This window comes from Hypanus sabinus, chromosome 6 (assembly GCF_030144855.1).
Source record: "Hypanus sabinus isolate sHypSab1 chromosome 6, sHypSab1.hap1, whole genome shotgun sequence".
Lineage (NCBI taxonomy): Eukaryota > Metazoa > Chordata > Chondrichthyes > Myliobatiformes > Dasyatidae > Hypanus > Hypanus sabinus.
In genome coordinates this window covers 123,167,805-123,190,135 of record NC_082711.1, presented here as the reverse complement: position 1 = coordinate 123,190,135, position 22,331 = coordinate 123,167,805, and the positions used below count along the sequence as shown (strand labels likewise).

The 22,331-nt window shown below is 43.7% G+C and overlaps 1 long non-coding RNA gene across 1 annotated transcript in view; it reads left to right on the top strand.

Moving 5' to 3' along the window:
* Window positions 1–21,752, top strand: part of LOC132395805 (uncharacterized) — a 36,470-nt gene extending 14,718 nt beyond the window's left edge. Inside the window, exon 2 of the long non-coding RNA XR_009512747.1 lies at window positions 17,216–21,752. This is a non-coding gene — a long non-coding RNA (uncharacterized LOC132395805). The remainder of the gene's footprint in view (window positions 1–17,215) is intronic.
* Window positions 21,753–22,331: the final 579 nt, after the last annotated feature.

Sequence of the window (22,331 nt, the reverse complement as noted above, 5' to 3'; positions counted from 1 at the left end):
TTAGTATTTTCAGTTACCAGCTTTAATTTTACCTTCAAGTCCAATTTACTCTTTTTCAGTCATTTCTCTTAATTAATCTATACTCTGTACATTTGCGTCCGAATACTTGCAGCTTTTCCTTGTGGCTTGACACTCTGGTTCAAGTGGAGCATCCTCCATGATTTCCGCCGAATCCTCTCCAGTAGCGACTCCAGTTGGGTGCTAACTTTTATGGGTAATCCCCGGCCCACCAGGTCTGACATTGCCTCCTCCACTGTAGCTTAGGTTTTTGTTGTTTTCCTTCAGGACCCTCCGTGCTTCCGTCTATTCCTTCCATCTGGTAATGATCCCCGGTGCGTGATCGTGGTCAAAGCTGATTTTACAGTTGCTACACATAAAGCCTTTCTTTTGCCATGCCAGTTTAAGCACTTCCTCCTTTGTTCTGTAAGTGAGAAATCTGACTAGAATCAATCTGGGCTGGGCGTCTGCCGGAGGCTGCGGTGCTAACACGCGGTGGGCCCTCTGTATCTGTCGGTCTTTTGCATCTGGTATGTCAAGGTTCTTTCTAAGCAGCTTCTCCACAAAGGGAATCACCAATCCGGGTTTACCTTCAGCTCCTTCGGGAATTCCGTAGATCCTCACATTTTCCCTTCTTGGTCCGTTAGCTTCCACTGGAGCTGCTCATGTAGCTTTAGCGTTTCTGCTATCACTTCCTCTGTGTTTTGTAGCCTCTCCTTAGTCCCTACAATCCTCGCTTCAGCTTCATCTAACCTCAAATTAGTTTTTACCATTTCTCCTTTAATATCTTCCAGCTGTTTGTTGTTATCTTGTTGGAAATCATGAATCTCTCTGCGAATCAAAGTCAGATTCACCGACTCTTCCTCATTATCTTCGTCCTGGCTAGCCGTGGAGAGGTTAGGCCCCTCGTCTTGCTGCGTCTTGTTGTATATATCAGCCTTCTGAGCGGACTTTTTATTCTTGTGCTCAAACATCACCCTTGCCCCTTTTATTGACATAGTTATACAATACTAAATATTTGTCTAATTTTGATGTTGGGGCAGTTTACATTCATTCTTTTCTTGTCGAGAGACCTTTCCCTACACTGCCATACACTTGGTGACCCAGATGTCCTCCCCATACAAAGCATCTACAGATGGCAATAAACTGTTTCTCACCAGACAATTCAGAGTTGTTGTTGTCCCAAAACTGGACTTCCACAACTTCTGTACATCCCAGGACAGAATGCAATCTTCTCTTTAATGCTTTACTCTGATCATAACACAGAACTGCTGATTGTGTCCTTAATTACCACTTTAAACATCCTCCAAAACTCCCATTTCCACCGAGATGTAGCACTGAGTGTCATAGGTAGTCATTCCTATCTGTGGCCATCAATCTTTACAACTCCTCCCTCGGAGTGTCAGACACGCTGTGCCAATAGGCTGGTCCTGGACTTATTTTCACTTGGAATGATTAACTTATTATTTAATTATTTATGGTTTTATATTGCTATATTTCTTCACTATTCTTGGTTGGTGCAGCTGTAACGAAACCCAATTTCCCTTGAGATCAATAAAGTATGTCTGTCTGTTAACACCCAGTTCCAGTCACAGGCTCTGAATGTGTCTGGTGCGGTGGGTGTGAGGGTCTCTCTGTCAATCAGAATGTGCCCCATATTAGACATATCCTTTCTATCCGGTTTCTGTCAGATAAGGGAAGCTTTCACTGTCTCTACTTTTATGGATAAGTTTCATATGGGATTATATCCCATTCTCCATCATAAACAAGCTATTCACTCCATCTTTTCCTTTCAACTTCCCTGCTTCACAATCCTCCTCACCACACCCAGCAACAGTGCCCTGAACTCCATGGTCCCCCACATGTTTGTCCAACTTCCACATTACTTCAATCTCTGCTGTTATACTTCAACCACTCCTGTGGCATTAAGTTCCACATCCCCTTCACTAAATTTCTTCTGCATGTATTAAAAGCCATCTGGAATTTCATCTCCCCATAAACAGATGTATTTTCCCCACCTGCACACAATCCAAACCATCACTGATCTTAAATTCCTCCATCTTATCACCCTGATGTGCTTTTCACATAAAAAATGCACAACCTGTCCTGTCTTCCCTGTAAGTTTCAACCTCTCAATAATGGTCTAACTTTCAGAAACATTTCTTGTAATTTTCCCTGTGGTTTTTTATTGTTCGCCTGAGTGAGTGACCGCGGGAGTGGGAATTTTCAACACCTTGTAATGCTTAGGATGAAATTCAGGATGTGGGCAGTAAGTCAATTCAAATTTATGTTTTTATGAGTCCCTACCGATTGAAAAATTTGATCACCTCCATTTGTTTAACACAATGCTGAGACCATTATTTGATGCCATTAATTGAGGTAAAACTTACAAAGATTCATTTCTGCTTGTTTGTGAGATCACAATTCAGTTTGAACTTGAAGCAAAGATTGACTATAATAATGGCTGGAGGGGAGCTGAAGTTCATTCCATATCAACCGGATTGACTGGGAGGCATCACTGTCACGTGGTCAGCTGGAAATGCCAGACCCCTGAACACACCAGCACAGGGTCACAATACAACCAATACATGGGACTGTTAGATGAACCAATGTGTCCTGATCCCAGGCAGACAGACTGACATACTTTATTGATCCCGAGGGAAATTGGGTTTCGTTACAGTCGTGCCAACCAAGAATAGTGTAGAAATATAGCAATATAAAACCATAAATAATTAAATAATAATGTTAAGCATGCCAAGTGGAAATAAGTCCAGGACCAGCCTATTGGTGCAGCGTGTCTGACACTCTGAGGGAGGAGTTGTAAAGTTTGATGGTCACAGGCAGTAATGACTTCCTATGATGCTCAGTGTTACATCTCGGTGGAATGAGTCTCTGGCTGAATGTATTCCTGTGCCTAACCAGTACATTATGGAGTGGATGGGAGTCATTGTCCAAGATGGCATGCAACTTGGACAGCATCCTCTTTTCAGACACCGCAGTCAGAGAGTCCAGTTCCACCCCCACAACATCACTGGCCTTACAAATGAGTTTGCTGATTCTGTTGGTGTCTGCTACCCTCAGCCTGCTGTCCCAGCACACAACAGCAAACATGCTAGCACTGTCCACCACAGCCTCGTAGAACATCCTCAGCATCGTCCGGCAGATGTTAAAGGACCTCAGTCTCCTCAGAAACTAGAGATGGCTCTGACCTTTCTTGTAGACTGCCTCAGTGTTCTTTGACTAGTCCAGTTTATTGTCAATTCGTATCCCCAGGTATTTGTAATCCTCCACCATGTCCACACTGACCCCTTGGATGGAAACAGGGGTCACCGGTGCCTTAGCCCTCCTCAGGTCCACCACCAGCTCAGTCTTTTTCACATTAAGCTGCAGATGATTCTGCTCGCACCATGTGACAAAGTTTCCCACCGTAGCCCTGTACTCAGCCTCATCTCCCTTGCTGATGCATCCAACTAGGCCACTGCACTAACACCAAGACATGAGCTGGGAAATTAATATTGAATGGATAATATTGTACGGAATAAAAGTGGGTATCAGTGTGGTGACTGGGATTGTCAGAAAAATACACAAGTCCTGTGTGCACTATGAGTGTAGACTCTGACTGATACAGGTCTTCCCCCTTCCCCTTCTGGATTGGCAATTCTTGCTGTTGTTAGAGGGACGAAAGGGGAGCAGTAGTGATAGGGGACTCAATCGTCAGGGGAACAGACAGGAGAATCTATGGACGTGAATGGGACACCTGAATGGTGTGTTGCCTCTTAGGTGCCAGGGCCAGGGACGTCTCGGTTCATATCTGCAGAATTTTAGAGAGGGGTGGGGAACAGCCAGATATCTTAGTACATTGGTTCCAATGACATTGGAAGCAAAAGCAAATAGGTCCTGAACATAGAATTTAGAGAGCTAGGTACAAAGTTGTAATTTCTAGATTGCTGCCTGTGCCACGCACCAGTGAGGGTGGAAACAGGATGTGAAGCTGGTGCAGGGGGCAGGGCCTCAGGTCTTTGGATCATTAGGATCTCTTCTGGGAGAGGTATGACCTGTACAAAAACGACGGGTTGTACCTGAACCCGAGGTGGAACAATGTTCTCACAGAGAGGTTTTTATAGCTGTTGGGGAGGGTTTAAACTAATTTGGCAATGGCTGGGGGAGGGGGGGAACTAGATTGAAGGGACTCTGGATAGGACTGATGGTAAACAAAAACAAAGATAGCGCGCAGACAGACTGTCAGGAAGGGCGGGCAGATGCTAGGACAAAAATGCAGTCAGCACGGTGAGTATCTGCATTAGGGGTGCAGAATCAAAAAGGGTAGCAAATACAGTACTCAAAGTGTAATACCACAATGCACAGAGTATAAGAAATAAGGTTGATATTGCACTGTTACAGATTGTCAGGTATGATGTTGTGGCCATCACTGAATTGTGGGTGATGGATGGTTGTAGTTGGGAGCTGAATGTCCAAGGTTACACAATGTATCGGTGGTATAAGATGGTTGGCAGAGAGGGTTGCATGGCCCTGCTGGCAAATCAGTAGAAACATGTGACGTAGGATCAGAAGAAACCTTGTGGGTTTTGTTAAGAAACTGCAAAGATAAAAGGACCACGATGGCAGTTATATACAGGCCTCCCGACAGTAGCTCGAAAGTGAAGCACTGATTACGACTGGAAATAGAAAAGGCCGATCAAAAGGACAATGTTATGATATTCAAGGGAGATTTCAACATACAGCTCAACTGGGAAAATCAGGTTGGTAATGGATCTCAAGAGAGTAAATTTGTTGAATGCTATGTGTTGGCTTTTTAGAGCAGTTTGTTGTTGAGCCTACTAGAGGATCAGCTCGGCTTGATTAGGTGTTTTGTATTGAACCAGAAGTGATGAGTAAATCTAAGGTAAAAGAACCCTTAGGAGGCAATGATCACAATATGACCGAGTTCCACTTGAAATTTTAGGAGAAAGTAAACATTGACATCATAGTATTTCAGTGGCATAAAAGAAATTACAGTGGTATGAGAGAGGAGTTGGCCAAAGGAAATTGGAAGGAGATGCTCGCAGGGAATGCAGTGTAGCAGAAATGTTGTGAGCTTCTGTGAAAATGAGGAAGGTGCAGGAGAGATGTATTCTAAAATTGAATAAATACTCAAATGCAAAATACAGTACAACCGTGGCTGACGATGGAAGTCAAGTTAAGGTAAAAGCAAAAGAGAGGGCATACAACAAAGCAACAGTTAGTAGGAAGACAGAGGATGGGGAAGCTTCTAAATATCTACAGGGAGGTAATGAAAGAATCATTGAGAAGGGAAAAATGAAACCTGAAAGCAAGCTAGCAAGCAATATCGAAGTGGATAGAATTTTTTTTCAAATATGTAACAAAATGAGTGCATATAGGACGACTAGAAAATGAGGTCAGATATATAACAACAGGAGACAAAGAGATGGCAGATGAACTAATGAGTAATTTGCATCAGTATTCCCTGTGGAGACACTAGCACTGTGCTAGATGTTAAAGGGTGTGAGTGAAGAGAAGTGAGTGCAGTTACTGTTACAAGAGAGAAGGTGCTCAAAAAGCTGAAAGACCTAAACATACACAAGTCACCTGGAGCAGAGGAGCTGCATCCTCTGAAAAGGTAGCGGTAGACATTGTAGAGGCATTAGTAATGATCTTCCAAAAGTCATTGGACTCTGAAATGGTTCTAGAGGACTGGAAGATTGCAAATGTCACTCCACTCTTAAAGTAGGGAGGAAGGCAATGGATAGGAAATTATAAACCATTTACCCTCACCTCAGTGGTTGGGAAGATGTTGAGAGTCAGTTGTTAAGTATGAGGTTATGGAATACTTGGTGATGCTGGACAAAATAGGACAAAGTCAGTATGGTTCACTTCAGGAAATATCTTGCCTGAAAAACCTCTTGGAGTTCCTTGAGGAAATTACAAGTAGGGTAGATAAAGGGGATGTAGTGGATGTTGTATATTTGGACTTGCAGACGGCCTTTAAAAAGGTGGCACATATGAGGTTGCTTAAGAAGTTAAGAGCCCACAGTATTAAAAGTTTCTGGTATGGTTAGCACATTATCTGATTGGTAGGAAGCAGCGAATGAGAAAACAAGGATCTTATTTTGGTTGGCTGTCAGTGACTAGTGGTGTTCCACACGGGGTGATTGATAAATTGTGGCCTAAGGTAGGAGGAGTCAATTTTTGGCAGAGTTGAACCCACAGCCCACTTCATCCATCTCCAATAGAAAGATGTCTCCTTGAACATGTCCATTTGTGTGTGTTTGTCCCATATCCCTCTGATTATTTCCTATCTCTGCACCTGTCTAAATTTCTTTTAAAATAGTTCACTAATACCTCTTTCTAGAGTTTCTGCTGACAGCAAATTCCATATATCCACTTCCCTCTCTGTGAGAAACTTACCCCATAGATCCCCTCACCTTACGTCTAAGCTCTCATGTTCTCTACACTCACATTCTGGGAAAAATTTTCCTTATCTAAGCCCCTTACGATTTCATTTCCCTCGATAAGGGGTCATCCCTCAACATCCTACGCTCCAGGGAATTAGCTCCTGCTTATACACTCTCTCCATTTAATCCAAACCTTCCCGTTCTTGTGACACCCAGTCCAGCGTAATCACACCCCTCCCAGAGAAATGCAGAAAATACCGCAAGTATGAACAATCATTGATTCAAAGGCCTTGCTTAAAGATTAGGTGGACAGTGCCGAATAGGCTGATGAACACAGGACTGAATGTGTTATATTTGAATGCACCAGTATACGGAATAAGGTAGATAATATTTTAGTGCAAGTAGAGATTGCCAGGTACAGCATTGCTGGCATCACTGAGTTGTGGCTGGATAGGAGATCGTGGCTTGAAGCTCAGCATTCAAGGATACACCTTGTATTCAAAGGTCAGGCAGGTAGGCAGAGGAGTTGGGGAGACTCTGTTAGTAAAAAAAAAAATTGAAATCAAATCTAAGAGGGAGGTGACATCTGGAAGATGTAGAATCTTTGTGGGTAGAGTGAAGAAAAGAAACTGCAACGGTTAAAAAACCCCCATGGGAGTCATAAACAGGCCTCCAAATAGTAGCCAGGATTTGGGATACAAATTACACCAGCAGATAGAAAAGGCTTGTAAAACGGGCAAGTGACAATAGAAATGAGATTTCAATGTGCGGGTATATTGTGAAAATCAAGTTGGTGCTGCAACCCAAGATGCCTCCAAGGTGGCATTTCCAAAGAGCTTCTGGTTTCCTCCAGTAGGAGAAAGGCAATTTTTGAGCCAGATATGTTTAGTGAACCGGATTTTATTAGGGAGCTTAAGGTAAAGGAAGCAGTGATCTTAAAATTATCAAACTTACCCCCAGTTTGAGAGGGAGAAGATAAATTCAAATGCATCAGTATTAGAGTGGAGTAAATGGAATTACAGAAGTATGAGGTATGAGTGGACCAAAGTAGATTGGAAAGGGACACGAACAGGGATGATAGCAGAACAACAAAGACCGGAGTTTCGGGGGCAATTTGGAAGGGACAGGATAGATACATCCCAAAGATGTATCCTGAAGGGAGTATGAGGCTATGGTGTTGAACAAGGGTAGTCAAATTCAGCATTAAAGCTAAAGAGAGGGCATACAATATTAGAAGAAAGAGCAGGAAGTTGGAGGATAGGGAAAGTTTTGGTAATCAACAGAAAGCAATTTAGAAGCCATAAGGAGAGAAGAGATGAATTATGAGGGAAATCTAGCCAACAACACATAAGAGGATATGAAAGGCTTTTCCACCTAATATATAAAGAGTAAAAGAGAGGTGAGAGTGGATACTGGAGCTCTATAAAATAACACTGGAGAGGGAGAATTGGAGACAAAGACATGGCAGAGGTACATTTTTAGTATTTTGTGTCAGTCCTCACGGTGGATGATACTAGCTGTATGTCAGAAATGTGAGAGTGTCAGGGGACAGAAATGAGAGTTGTTGCTATTACTACAGAGGAAGTGTGTAGGAGGATGAAAAGTCTGCTGGTAGATAAATCACCTGGACCAGATGGACTACGCCCCAGTGTTTGGAAAGAGGTTGTTAAAGAGAATGTGGATGCATTAGTAATGTTCTTTCAAGAATCACTAGATTCTGGAATCATTAAAGATGACTGGAAAATTACAAAGGTCACTTCACTCTTTAAGAAGGGTGGGTGACTGGAGAAAGGAAATTATAGATGAGTTAGTCTGACTTCAGTGCAATAGTTGGCATGGATGTGGTGTGCTTTGGAAGATGTTGAAGTCCAGTATTAAGGATGAGCTTTTGAGTACATGGGGACATATGACAAATCAGGCCAAAGACACCATGGATTCCTTTCTGGGGAAACTTGCCTGGCAAATCTGTTGCAATTCTTGAGGAACTGAAAGGCATGATAGACAAAGAATAATTCAGATGACAGAATTGATGCATTTTTGGCCAGGCTTGCAGATGATCAGAAGATTGATGACTGGCAGGTAGTGTTGTGGAAGCTCAGGATCTAGAGAAGAAGATAGATCTGGAACATGGACAAAGAAGTGATAGATGGAGTATAGTGTCAGGAAGTCGTGCATGCACTTTGGGAGAAGGAAGACTATTTTGTAAACAGGGAATATATTCAAAAATCAGAGGTGCATAGGCACTTGTGTGCCCTTGTGCAGTATTCCCTGAAGGAATTCACTGATTCACTAAGTCAATGTTAAGATCGGCAAACTGAATGTTAGCATTCATCTTGAGAAGTAGAGTATGTAATGCTGAGTGTTTATAAGGCATTGGTCTGACCACATGGAGTATTGTGAGCAGTTTTGGGCCCCTTAAATAGTGAAAGATGTGCTGGCATTGGAGAGGGTCCAGAGGAGATTCAGAAGGATGTTTCTGGGAATAAATGGATAAACATATTAGGAGCATTTGATGCTTCTGTGCCTGTACAAGCAAGAGTTTAGAAGAATAGCTGATGTATTGTCCTCCTCAACATTATTCGCCTGCCTCCTCCCCATAAAGTTTGTTGCTCTGACTAATCAACTTCCACTTTAAAAATCAAATGCAAGAAAATCTGCAGATGCTGATGATCCAAACAATACAGGTCCTGATGAAGGGTCTGGCCTTATCTCCTTAAAACCGATCCTGGTAGAATTTATGTCAGGAGGATGTTTTCTGTATTGGATTCATTGAGCATCAGCCAGCACAGCATCCGACTAGAGGGATGTCCATTTAGAACAGGGACGAGAAGGAATTCCTCTAGCCACAGAATAGTTAATCCGCCACATGCAGCTGTGAAGACCAACTAATTGAGTATATTTAAGCAGAGCACACACACAAAATGCTGGACGAAATCAGCAGGCCAGGAAGCATTTATGGAAAAGGGTAAACAGTCGACAGTTCGGGCTGAGACCCTTCATCAGGGCCTGTGTTGCTTAAGGATCCCTGCAAATTCTTTGCTTTTCGTAATAAAGGGATGTGAGGGATGGGGTTGTGGGAAAGGGGACAAAGGGATCCTCATCTCCATCTTTGTCCCCCCCCACCTTCTCATTACGTCTACACACGCAGTTCACCCACAGGCTTTGTACCCCTCCTACATATGGCTCTGGTATAACCTCCCATTCATCTTTCCCCTACTGGTTCCCATTATCACCTACTTTACTGTCTGGAACCTTCACACTCCCCCACTTCACACTCACAAGTGAATGTTAACATTGAATAAAGGGCCTGTACCTGTGATGTACTGTTCTGTGTTCTCTGCTCCCTGTTTAAAAGATTGAGAGGAGATCTCAGGGAAACACAAAACTTTTTCGGGACTCAACATGCAGGATGCAGAGAGGATCTTTCCCTTGTCTGAGGAGTCAAGGGTCAGTGGTCACTGTCTCTTTGGAATTCCCTGTTCTGCTGGGTGGGGGGGGGGGGTGTCTCAGACATTCAGTTCATTTTGAGGTGTATGAGACCATGAGAGGCATTGATCGTGTGGATAGCCAGAGGCTTTTCCCAGAGTTGAAATGGCTAACACGATGGGGTAGAGTTTTAGGGTGCTTGGAAAAAGTTATCCATGGGATGTCAGGGGTAGGCTTTTCACCTACCCCTGATAGGGGTGGGTGCGAGGAATGCACTGCCAGCAGTGGTGGTAGAAGCTGGCAAAATAGGATTTTTTAAGTTCCTCTTAGAAAGGTACATAGAGCTTAGAAAAATAGAGGGCTATGCGCTCGGGAAATTATAGGCAGCCTCTACAGTAGGTTACATAGTCGGCACATCATTAAGGGCCGAATAGCCTGAAATGTACTGTAAATCTCCATGTTTTATGTCACAGAGCCATCATCGTACAGCATAGAATGTGCCCTTTGACCCATCACCCCTGTGCTGACCTATTTACCCATCTACATTCATCACTTTGGCCGGCATTAGATCAGTCTCTTTCTGTGCCTTGCCTATTGAAGTGTCTGTCCAAGTGTCTCTTAAACACAGTGGACTGGAGGCCTGTGACCTGCAGAGGTCGGGGCTGGGCCCGTGGGTGTTTGTTATTCATATTAATGATTTGGGTGATAATGTAAGTGACATAGTAAGTTTGTGGATGACACTAAAAATCATGGTGTTGTGCACAGGGAAGAGGGTTATCTAAATTTACAACGGGTCCTTGTTCAACTGTAGTGGTGGGTGCAGTTACAATATTTTAAAATACATCTTGATAGATACATGGATAAGAAAGGTGGAAACAAATAGGGCAAGTGGGACGATCTCATTAAATCCAGTTGGTCAGCACGAACAGGTTGGGTCGAAGAAACCATGTGACGTCCTGTTTAAGTCCATCCAGTATTCACTCACCCCCTTCCCATCTGAATCCTACCCAACGCACACCGTTTTCTACTGGCTACTTCCCCTATTTATTTCTATTCTTGAGAAATGATGTCGACCTATAACGTAGACTCTCCATCTCTCTCCACACATGCTGCCTGACTCGTTGAGATCCTCCAGCATTTTGTGTCTGTTGATCAGGAAAGCTGTGCTGTCCATCCCGGGGGATGAACCTCGGGCAGATACTTGTTGTACATCTGCTGCCATTGGGTAAAAGTCCCGGTAAGCTTATTGCCGGCCACCGTACTGCCTGAGGCCCAGTGGCCTTTCCACCAGCTCGCGAGGCCGCACTTCCTGAGTCTCCTCCTACTCCCGGGGCCGTGCTGCCCAAGTAACCCCCTGATCCCCGGGGAATCTCTACTTCTCTGCTTCTAATCCCACCCCAGTCTCTGTCACGCTGTATGTGGAAATGGCGAATCCACGGCTCGAGGTGTCTGAGGATCGGAAGGGTGTGAGATGGATCGGGACCCAGAGAGATCTCCCTGACACCAGGAAGAGATTCGCAGACTGGGAATGTGTGCTGGGATCGGAAGGTGTCATATCAGGGAGATATTACTGAGGTGGAGATGGCGGAGATCCGGTACTGGTGTCTTGGAATCCCACAGATTCAATGGAAAGGAAAGGAGAATTTAGTCCAAGTCCAGAAACCGGATTCTGGATCATCACACGGATTGATGATGTGATCGGTGTTTTCACCTCCACTGTGTCCTGTCTCCTTACCGGTCCCAATCCTAGGGAGGGTGGGAGTTTATTGCAGTTATGAATCTGGGACAGATTCATTTTACAACGCGGAGACCAAGTCCTATCTCCACACCTTCACTGGGAATAAATTGACTGAGAAACTTTATCCTTTCTTCGTGCCTTCAAATGAAATCCAGTGGCTAAGAATCTGCTCTGGTTCCGCTCCTGATCTATAAACGGGTCTGATCCCGAGACTGGCGTCAGGAGTAAAGTCCCTGTAAATGTATAATGTGAAATAAACATGAGATGAGAATTATCGATCCATTAATTTTAACTCATTCACTACATCTGTCAAAGGAACTGTGGCTTCAGTAGCAGCCGCGGGCAGCGGGTCCTGAGCTCCTCCGGGTCCTAAGGTCCACACACCAAAAACTGTTTAAGTGGGTCAAGAGGGCAGATGCTAATGGAAAGGGTGAATCTTGGTAAGACCATAAGACAAAAGAGCAGAATTAGGCCTTTCAGCCCATCGAGTCTGTTCCTCCATTCCATCATGGCTGATCCCCATAACACCTGCCTTCTCGCTATATCCTTTGATGGCCTGATCGATCAGGAAATGATAATTTTCCACCTTAAATATACCCACAGACTTGGCCTCCACCGCAGTCTGTGGCAGAGTATTCTACAGGTTCACTGCTCTCTGACTAAAAATATTCCTCCTTACCTCTTTTCAAGATCTCCCCTCAATTTTGAGGATGTTACCTCTAGTCTGATACCCCAACCACATGAAATAACCTCTCCACATCCACCCTATCTAGTCCTTTCAACACTCCATAGGTTTCAATGAGATCCCTTTTCCTTTCTGAGATTAGGGACCGAAAACATTGACAAAACTACAAGTACAGCTTGGTTTCTGTCTTGGTTTCTCCTTACCTAATATTTTATTCCCCTTCAAAGAAAAGCCAACATTTCATTTCCCTCCTTTACCACAGACTCAACCTGCAAAATAACCTTCTGAGACTCTTGCACGAGAACTCCTACACCTCCTACTCCTGCACCTCTGATGTTTGAATTTTCTCCCCATTTAAATAATAGTGCACATTATTTCTTCAACCAAATGCATCACCATACATTTCCCAACACTGTATTCAATCTGCCACTTTTTTTAAAACGTTCTTCCAATAAGTCCTGCTGCAATCAATGGTATTGCTTCCTGAGCACTACCTACCCCTCCACCTGTCTTTCTATCATCAGCAAAATTTGCTACAAAGTTATTAGTTCCATTATCTAAATTGTGACAAACAATGTGAAAAGTAGCAATCCCAATACAGACTGCTAAGGTAGTAAACCTGAAAAGGCCCCCTTTATTCCCACTCTCTGCCTCCTGCCTGTCAGCCATTCCTCTATCCCTGCCAATTTCCTGTCATGCCATAGGATTTCATCTAGTTCAGCATGTGTAGTCCAAGTAAATAATATCTGCTGCCTCTCATTTGTCCACCCTCATTTTTGCTTCCTTCGAGACCTCTAACAGATTTGTTAGGCATGTTTTTTTTTACAGAACCCATGCTGACACTTCGAAAACTCATCCTTGATAAAAGACGGCAATACTTTCCGAACCACTGAGGTCAGGCTAGCTGGCCTATGATCTCCTTTATTTTGCCCTCCTCCCTTCTTAAAGAGTGCAATTTCCTATTTTCCAGTCCTCCAGGACCATGCCAGAATCAAGTGATTCTTGAAAGATCATCAGCAATGTATCTATTATCTCTTCAGCAACCACTCTCTGGACTCTGCAATGTAGTCCATCTGGTCTAGGTGGCTTGTCCACCTTAAGATCTTTAAGTTTGTCTAGCACTTTTCCCTTTGTAACAGCAAAGGCACTCACCCCTGCTGTGTCTTCCACAGTGAAGACTGATTGAACGTATTCATTAAGTTCATGTGCCATTTTTTGTCCCCTATTACTACCTCACCAGCATCATTTTCCAGTTGGTCCAATATCAACTCGCATCTCCCTTTCACTCTTTACGTAACTGAAAAGAAATCATTTAGTATACTGTTTTATATTGGCTGGGTTGTCCTCATAGTTCATCTTTGCCATTCTTACTGCTTTTTAGTTGCCTTTTGTTGGATTTTAAAAGCATCCCAATAATCCAACATCCCACTTACTTTTCCTACCTTATATGCCATTTCCTTCTGATTGAAGCAGACCTTAACTTCACTTGTCAGCCTACCCCTGCCTTTTGAGAAATTCGTATGTGGGACATGTCTATCATGTTTAAGATGGCCTTTCCCCAAGTAGGCCCAAACACAAGCTGCGCTGAAAAGCCATCTCTTAGGCATACAACATATTCTGTCTCTTGTTATCCGACTCCAACCTGATTTTCCCCAATCTCATATTGAGATTCAATCCCCATATTGAATTCCCCAAATACAATTGTGACATTACCCTTATTTCATGGCTCTTCTTGCTCAATACTGTGAATTACCTTGAAGTCACTCCCAAAACTTTATGAAGTTTTTATCTGAAAACCATCAACCCCCAAAGATTGTACTGAGACTGCAACTGATTTTTCAGCCTTATATACTTCACACTGAAATAGTATGTGTGTAACTGTTTCATAACGACAAAATGTACACAATACAGAATAATATTCACCAATCAGATAAAAGGTATAATTAAGCATGGTGTGGGCAAATCTAAGTTGTGTCAATATAATTTTTTCTGTACAGTAAACCCAACTGGTTTATGCATTCTGTAAAGGTGTCTGCCCTTATGCCCATTAACATACAAGTCTTGCCATAACCTTTAATTCTCCACCCCTTAGCTTCTGATTTGCTAAGTGGAAGGTCTATAGCTGCAGTTAAACTTTTAACAGCTTTTGTTGCGAAGCAGTCAACCTCATGATTTCCCTCGACATTGCGATGTGCAGGCCCATAAGATGCAGACATTTAAACCAAACTTTGTATATGCAATACTCTTCGATGAGATTCTAACAGTAAATCTGACCTACTGCTAGAATTACCTATTTTCAGCATCATCAAAACTGAAAAGGATTCTGAACAAATTACAAGTTTGCAAGGACCAATTTCTTCCACCCACTGTAACCCTTACATGATTGCAAAGAATTCTGCTTCATATACTGATAAATGGCTGGTAATTGATATCATTATCATTACTTGCAATTCTGGCACACATGAAAAGTAGAGCCATACAAACATTCCCAGCCAAATTATCTTTTGATCCTTCTGTAAAAATGGTTACCGTATGATAATAAATTTCATTAATACACTGATAAACCAACAGACTTTCAGAACCAATCATGTAACCTGAAATCTAGTGATGCCATTGGAAAAAACAAGGTGGGTTTACAGAGAAATCTACAGTGGGACATATTGTATCATCCAATACACCCATATTCCCAGCCTGATACGAACCTAGCCATCCAAAACTTAAAACATTCTTCTTGTGATTTTCCCAACAGTCCTCTGGCACATCTTTCACAGGATGATCATTTGTTTACACCCTCAAATTAATCCAGTATGTTGACATCAAATTCAACGTCATTGTAAGGGCAATTGTCCCATTTCAACCTGTAAGGCCGAAACAGGAAACTACCTTTCTGCACCACAATTAAATATTAAAGCCTGTGCTTGGATCATGTCCAAACTTTCTAAAGTTGAAGATGAAGCTGATCCATAAGCCTCACAGCCGTAATCAAAAATGGATCTAATTAAACAAATATAAATGTTCAACAAAGATTTTCGTGTTGCACCCCAAGAATACCCAAATAGATGCCTGCAGACATTTAATGTTCCTTTACATATATCAATTTTTCTAAAGATATGGTGCTGCATGCCAGCTTGTTATCCATCCAAATGTCTGGAAATGTTACCTCAGACACTTATTCAAGAGCTTTATCATATAATTTCAGATCTAGTGGAGGTCTATTAATCCTGTTTGTAAAACACAACGTGTTTTCGAGACTGAAAGCTAAAATCCTCGTCTATTTGCCCACTGTTCAAACTTGTTTATTGTAAATTGCATCCTCTGCACAGTAAGATTGAAATTGCTACCCCAATCCATAAAGTTGCATCATCTACGTATACGAGGAAATTTGCAGATGCTGGAAATTCAAACAACACACACAAAATGCTGGTGGAACACTGCAGACCAGGCAGCATCTACAAGGAGAAGCACTGTTGACGTTTCGGGCTGAGACCCTTCATCAGGACACATCATCTGCATACAGTGATTTACTCACCAGAGTACCTATCTCAGAGAAAATATCATTAATCATAATATTGAATAATAAAGGGCTATAAATACTGTGTTGTGGGGTCCTCTTCTCTATCTTATAGATATGCAAACGTAATATGCCCACTGGTGCCTGCTTAGACCGTCCAAATAAAAAGCTCAGACAAATTATACCATCTCCCCTCACTCCTAATTTCCATAATTTAATAAAAATTCCTTCCTCCAGAACATATCAAAAATACTGCTATTGTCACATCTTTATTTAAGTGTCCTTTCCTATTATCATCTTACAAAACGAAAACCATTTCTAACACAATCTAACAAAACGTTATATCGCTTGTCTTCTCCAAAATATAATTCAAATGCACGATTACCATATGTTCTATAGTTTACATAAATGAGACTTTAATGATATAGACCCATAACTACAAGAATCAGACGAGGATCTCCCATGTTTTAGAATAGGCACTGCTACTGCCATTTTTCATGAGGAGGAAAAATGGCCAAAGCTTCAAATACTATTCAAAAATGCTAATATTTTCTCAAAAGAGTTGTCACTCATAGTCGAGGTCGCCCATGGGTACTGCGCCTCTGGTAGTCACAGAGAGTGGCCACTCCAGGGCAGAATTGATATGGAGATCTGTCTGTCGCCCATGCAGAGGGATCCCCTCTCCATGCTGATGACGGGTCCAAAGGAACGACAAAAGTCGATAGAGTTTGGTGCCAGCAACATTGCAGGATTAACCATGGCAGTGCTGGGTACAGCAGTCAGCCGCCTTCGGGACTCCGACTCCGGATTTTTCCTCAGGGTTTACTCCCAAAGCCTTTCCCGTAAGCAGGTATAGCTGCAAGGCAGCGAAGGTTTGAAATCGGAGTTTTCCCTCTCCTAGATGAGATACCATCCATGGTTAACGAGCCCCATCTGCCTGGATGGGTCACTCATATGTCTTACCATAAAATAACATTTATCACTTTTTCCCGGGGACATCTTATCTGCATTAACAATAGACTTCTTAAATTCATACAAAGAAAACTCTACATCAGAGTTGCTACAGAAGACTTCCAATACATCAGGGTATTCACTTCGAAACTTAACCCAATATTGTTGAACATCTTCTCTTAGCCCGATTACGATTCGGAGCAAATGACCCAGCCAGTAACTCAACCTTCCCTGTTTCAGTAACAATAATTTTGCCCTCATTAATCAATACTGAAATATTATAATCCTTACAAATCCCACCATTTTTTAAAATCATAGCCCAAACATCTCCAAGTTTAATATCCCTTCCAATATTATCTCCAGTAAATCACTGCTATCCTCACCAGGGCCTGTGCTATTTTATTCTTAATAATATCACTCGGACACTGATGCATCATCACATAAAAACTTAAATTTCTCTGAATGTACTTTACCAAATACTTCACCTCCTACAGGTGGCTTCCTGTTCCTGATATATATCCAAACTCAAGATTATGAAGATACGAAAACAATCACTCCCCAATGTTTCATCAACCATAGCATCCCACACCCCAGCCAGTATGTTCAAAATTTAAGTTAAATCTAAAGTGGTTTTTGAATTATTCTGAACGTTACTTCTGATTGTGTCAAGCAGGACTGCTGTATCTATATAACACCAAATCAGAAATAAACATAAGACCATAATGTTATGAATGTACCACAGCTCTGAGGGGCCGAAGGGGCGGGAGCAGCCCCTTCCTTCCGGAGAATCGCAAGAGCACTATTAATTCGGGTCTCGGACCCAGGCAAATGAGAGACAATGTAACGGTTTTGGCCATGGCTCTTAGAGACACCTGTGCTAAGGGACACTCTGCTACGTGACAGCTACCACGGATATGGACACCCTTGGGCAATGTGGGGGTAGGGATCGCATCACCCTACTTTGATGGACATCTACAACTCTGCAAGTCAAGATAAAAGGGGACTGCAAAAGGCGGTACCCCAGAGAGAGATACACCAGAAGGACTCGATCGCCCAACGCTCCCGTGATAGCTGGAAGCCAGTCAAAAGCCACGTGCGCTCCGTAACTTCTCTGCCTGGGGAGCTGGTGGCTGATAATACCGAGAAGGACTTCAAACTAATAACGGGGAAACAACGCTCCCCTGATTCAACGGAGTTGCTTCGTCAAAGACCCGGGCAAGTTTTTCCGTTTCTCCTCACTCTCTCTGAAACACGTGAAACCCAGCGATTCCCCAAAAAAGACTGAAGGCTGCAGACTTCTGAGTGACTTTTATATTTCCAACGGACAATATATTATCCCCTAGACAACAGTCGAGATTATTTCTTAATGATGATTATTGCTATACCCGCGCTTTAGATTGAGTTTTGCCGATGTATATGTTCTGAATGTTTGGTTTAACCTTAATTTTGTGCCCCCTTTATGAATAAAACGTTCGAAAATAGTGCCATCAGACTCCAACGGACCTCTCTATCTTTGCTGGTGAGTTATCCAGTTACGGGATACGTAACAACGTGGGGTTTCTTGTCCGGGATTTGAAACCAAATTGGGAGGCCAGTGAATCGGGCTTGTAGTCCAAAACTTGAATCTGGTTATGCGGGTAGCCAGATGGGAAACCAGCAAAGATAGACGTGGGTGAATTTATGAAAAACCCAACTGTGAGGCGGCCACCAAATCAGAATTGTTAAATTTGGCGAAGGGGTTGAACCTGAGGTCGTCCATGAAAAAGCGGGAGGTGCGAAGGGCCACAACCCAGTAGTACATTGGGAAGAAGGTGTTTGAAGCTGAGGTATTGGGAGATATCCCTGAAAAGGTACCATCAATTTGGACGGTTCAGTTAGAGATAGAGAAATTAAGGCTGGAACATGAAATTAAGTTAAAAGAGCTGGAAGCGGCTGAGAGAGAGAAAGAAAGGCAAAGACAGCATGAAATTCACCTAAAGAGCTAGAAGCAGTCGAGAATGAGAAACGGAGGCAACTTGACTGGGAGATGGAGAAGATAAGGAACGACCGAAGAGATCAAGAGTTAGACCGAGCGGAGCGGTTTAATGTTAGTAGGGAGTTGAGATTGGTACCCCCATTCGAGGAGACAGATGTCGATAGTTATTTCTTGTTTTTTGAAAAGGTGGCAGTAAATCAGAAGTGGCCAAAAGAGCAGTGGGTGGCGTTGTTACAAAGTGTGTTAAAGGGGAAGGCCCAACGAGCATATGTGGCGTTATCCCTGGAGGAGGGGGAAGCAAAGAATTATACTGAAGTAAAGGAGGACATTCTCCGGGCTTACAAATTGGTATCCTTGCATAGGGTCCTTCTAGATTGTGAGTTGGTGTCGGGACCAGTGGAGCTGGGGGTCCTGCCGGAGTTGCCGGGGGAAGGCGTGGATGTCCTTCTGGGGAACGACCTAGCGGGAGGGAAAATGGGAACAGCCGTGAAGCTGACAACCCAGCCTGCGAGGATTGAGGCCCCTCCCTCCGATCTGAAGATATACCCCGCCTGCGCGGTCACTCGCAGCATGTCGAAAAAGACAGCTGAGAGAGAGCAGTCTAAATCTGGCCGGTTTTGATTTGGCCGACACGTTTTTACCGACTCTGTACCAGCGAGGGTTCGAGGAAGGTAAACCGGAGAGTAAGGAGGGGGGAGAGAGTAAACAGGGGGAGGTAGACCTGCCCTTAGCCAGACGAGAGTTTGTACGGGAACAGGAAAGTGACGAGGAGCTGATAGCCTTGAGAGAGTTGGTTCTTTCGGAGACCGAGGTTGAAACCGAGCCCGAAGGTTACTACCTGAAGTAACCATCATCAACAGGTAGTAAGTAACTTGTTGATGAGGAAGTGGAGGCCCCCCAAGGTGTCGGTCGATGAGGACTGGGCGGTGGTACATCAGATAGTAGTCCCGAAAGCGTATTGGGACGAAATTCTGAACTTAGCTCATAAGGGACCGTTAGGTGGGCATCTGGGAATAACGAAGACAGTGGATCGGGTTCAAAGTGAGTTCTATTGGCCAAACATGAGAAAAGAGATTACTGAATATTGTAAAAGGTGTCATACCTGCCAAATGGTGGGTAAGCCGAACCAAGTTATCCCTAAGGCACCCCTCCGACCCATCCCCGCGTGCGAGGAGCCTTTCTCCCGAATCATTGTGGATTTTGTGGGACCGCTACCTAAAACTGGGAGGGGGCTGCAGTATATCATGACCATGATGTGTGCCGCTACACGATTTCCAGAGGCTGTGCCTCTGGGTAATATTAGGACCGCTGTGGTGGTGAGGGCCCTCATCAGTTTCTTTACCACAGTGGGGCTGCCTAAGGAGATACAGTCACATCTAACGCATTTCGGCAGATGATGACCCAGCTAGGGATCAAACAAATTCTAGCCTCCGTGTACCACCCGGGTACAAGGGGCGTTGGAAAGGTTCCACGCTACACTAAAGACCATGCTTAAAACTTATTGTCAGGAGAACGTTCGAGACTGGGATGAGGCTTTACCCCTTCTGTTATTTGCCGTCAGGGATACAGTCCAGTGCTCACTGGGGTTCAGTCCGTTTGAGCTCATTTTCGGTCACAGACCCAGGGGCCCTCTAACCCTCCTGAGAGAAAAGTGGTCCAGCCCGACCGTTCAAGTCAGCGTGATCGACTATGTTCTGAAATTCCGGGAGAGGCTGCATAAAGTACTCGCCTTGGCAAAGGAAAACCTTAAAGAATCCCAGGAAAAAAATGAGCTAGTGGTATAACCCGAGAGCGAGAGAACGAGAGTTTTACGTAGGCGACAAGGTTTTGGTCCTATTTCCGGTAGTTAACCATCCCCTTCAGGCGAGGTTTCCAGGACCATATACAGAGCATAAGAAAATAGACTCGCTGAATTACGTGATTGAAACCCCCGATCGGCGAAAGCCGACACAGTTAGTTCACGTGAACATGATGAAAAGGTACCATGACACTACCCCCGCGGTGGTCGGTGCGGCCATGAAAACCGATCACAACCCGTTGGTATTCCTGGCCAATATGGAAAATAAAAACAGGAGGTTATTGAGCTGGAGTCTGATGCTGCTGGAATTCGATATTAAGATACAGCACGTTACGGGGAGTGATAATATGCTAGCGGATTGTTTATCTCGATGCTGAACTAAGTGTATAACTCTGTAATTAAAAGAAAAAGCTTGGGTATTCTGTTAGATTAAAAACCATGTAAGACTCTGTACAACTCCGTTTTTAACCGCTGGTAAAAAACGTTTTTTTAGAGGGGAGGTGTTATGAATGTACCACGGCTCTGAGGGGCCGAAGGGGCGGGAGCAGCCCCCTCCTTCCGGAGAATCGCAAGAGCACTATTAATTCGGGTCTCGGACCCAGGCAAATGAGAGACAATGTAACGGTTTTGGCCATGGCTCTTAGAGACACCTGTGCTAAGGGACACTCTGCTACGTGACAGCTACCACGGATATGGACACCCTCGGGCAATGTGGGGGTGGGGATTGCATCACCCTACTTTGATGGACATCTACAACTCTGCAAGTCAAGATAAAAGGGGACTGCAAAAGGCGGTACCGCAGAGAGACGCACCAGAAGGACTCGATCGCCCAACGCTCTCGTGATAGCTGGAAGCCAGTCAAAAGCCACGTGTGCTCTGTAACTTCTCTGCCTGGGGAGCGGGTGGCTGATAATACCGAGAAGGACTTCAAACTAATAACAGGGAAACAACGCTCCCCTGATTTAATGGAGTTGCTTCGTCAAAGACCCGGGCAAGTTTTGTCGTTTCTCCTCACTCTCTCTGAAACACGTGAAACCCAGCGATTCCCCAAAAAAGACTGAAGCCTGCAGACTTCTGAGTGACTTTTATATTTCCAACGGACAATATATTATCCCCTAGACAACAGTCGAGATTATTTCTTAATGATGATTATTGCTATACCCGCGCTTTAGATTGAGTTTTGCTGATGTATATGTTCTGAATGTTTGGTTTAACCTTAATTTTGTGCCCCCTTTATGAATAAAACGTTCGAAAATAGTGCCATCAGACTCCATGGTGAGTTATCCAGTTACGGGATACTTAACAATAAGTTATAGGAGCAAAAGTAGGCAATTTGGCCTATCGAGATTGCTCCACCATTCAATCATGGGCTGATCCAATTATTCCAGTCATCCCCTCTCCCCTGCTTTCACCCCATACCCTTAGATGGCCTGGCTAATCAAGAAACTATCTATCTCTGCCTTAAATGCATCCAATGTCTTGGCCTCCACAGCCACTCGTGGCAACATATTCCACAGATTTACTACCCTCTGACTGAAGTAATTTCTCTGCATCTCAGTTCTGAAAGGACGTCCCTCAACCCTAAAGCCATGCCCTCTAGTCCTCGAATCCTCTACCATGGAAAGTAACTTTGCCATATCTAATCTGTTAAGGCCTTTTAACATTCTGAATGTTTCTATGAGATCCCAGCTCATTCTCTTGAACTCCAGGGAATACAGCCCAAGAGCTGCCAGACGTTCCTCAAATGGTAACCCTTTCATTCCTGGATTCATTCTCGTGAACCCTCTCCAAAGTCAGTATATCCTTTCTAAAATAAGGAGCCCAAAACTGCACACAT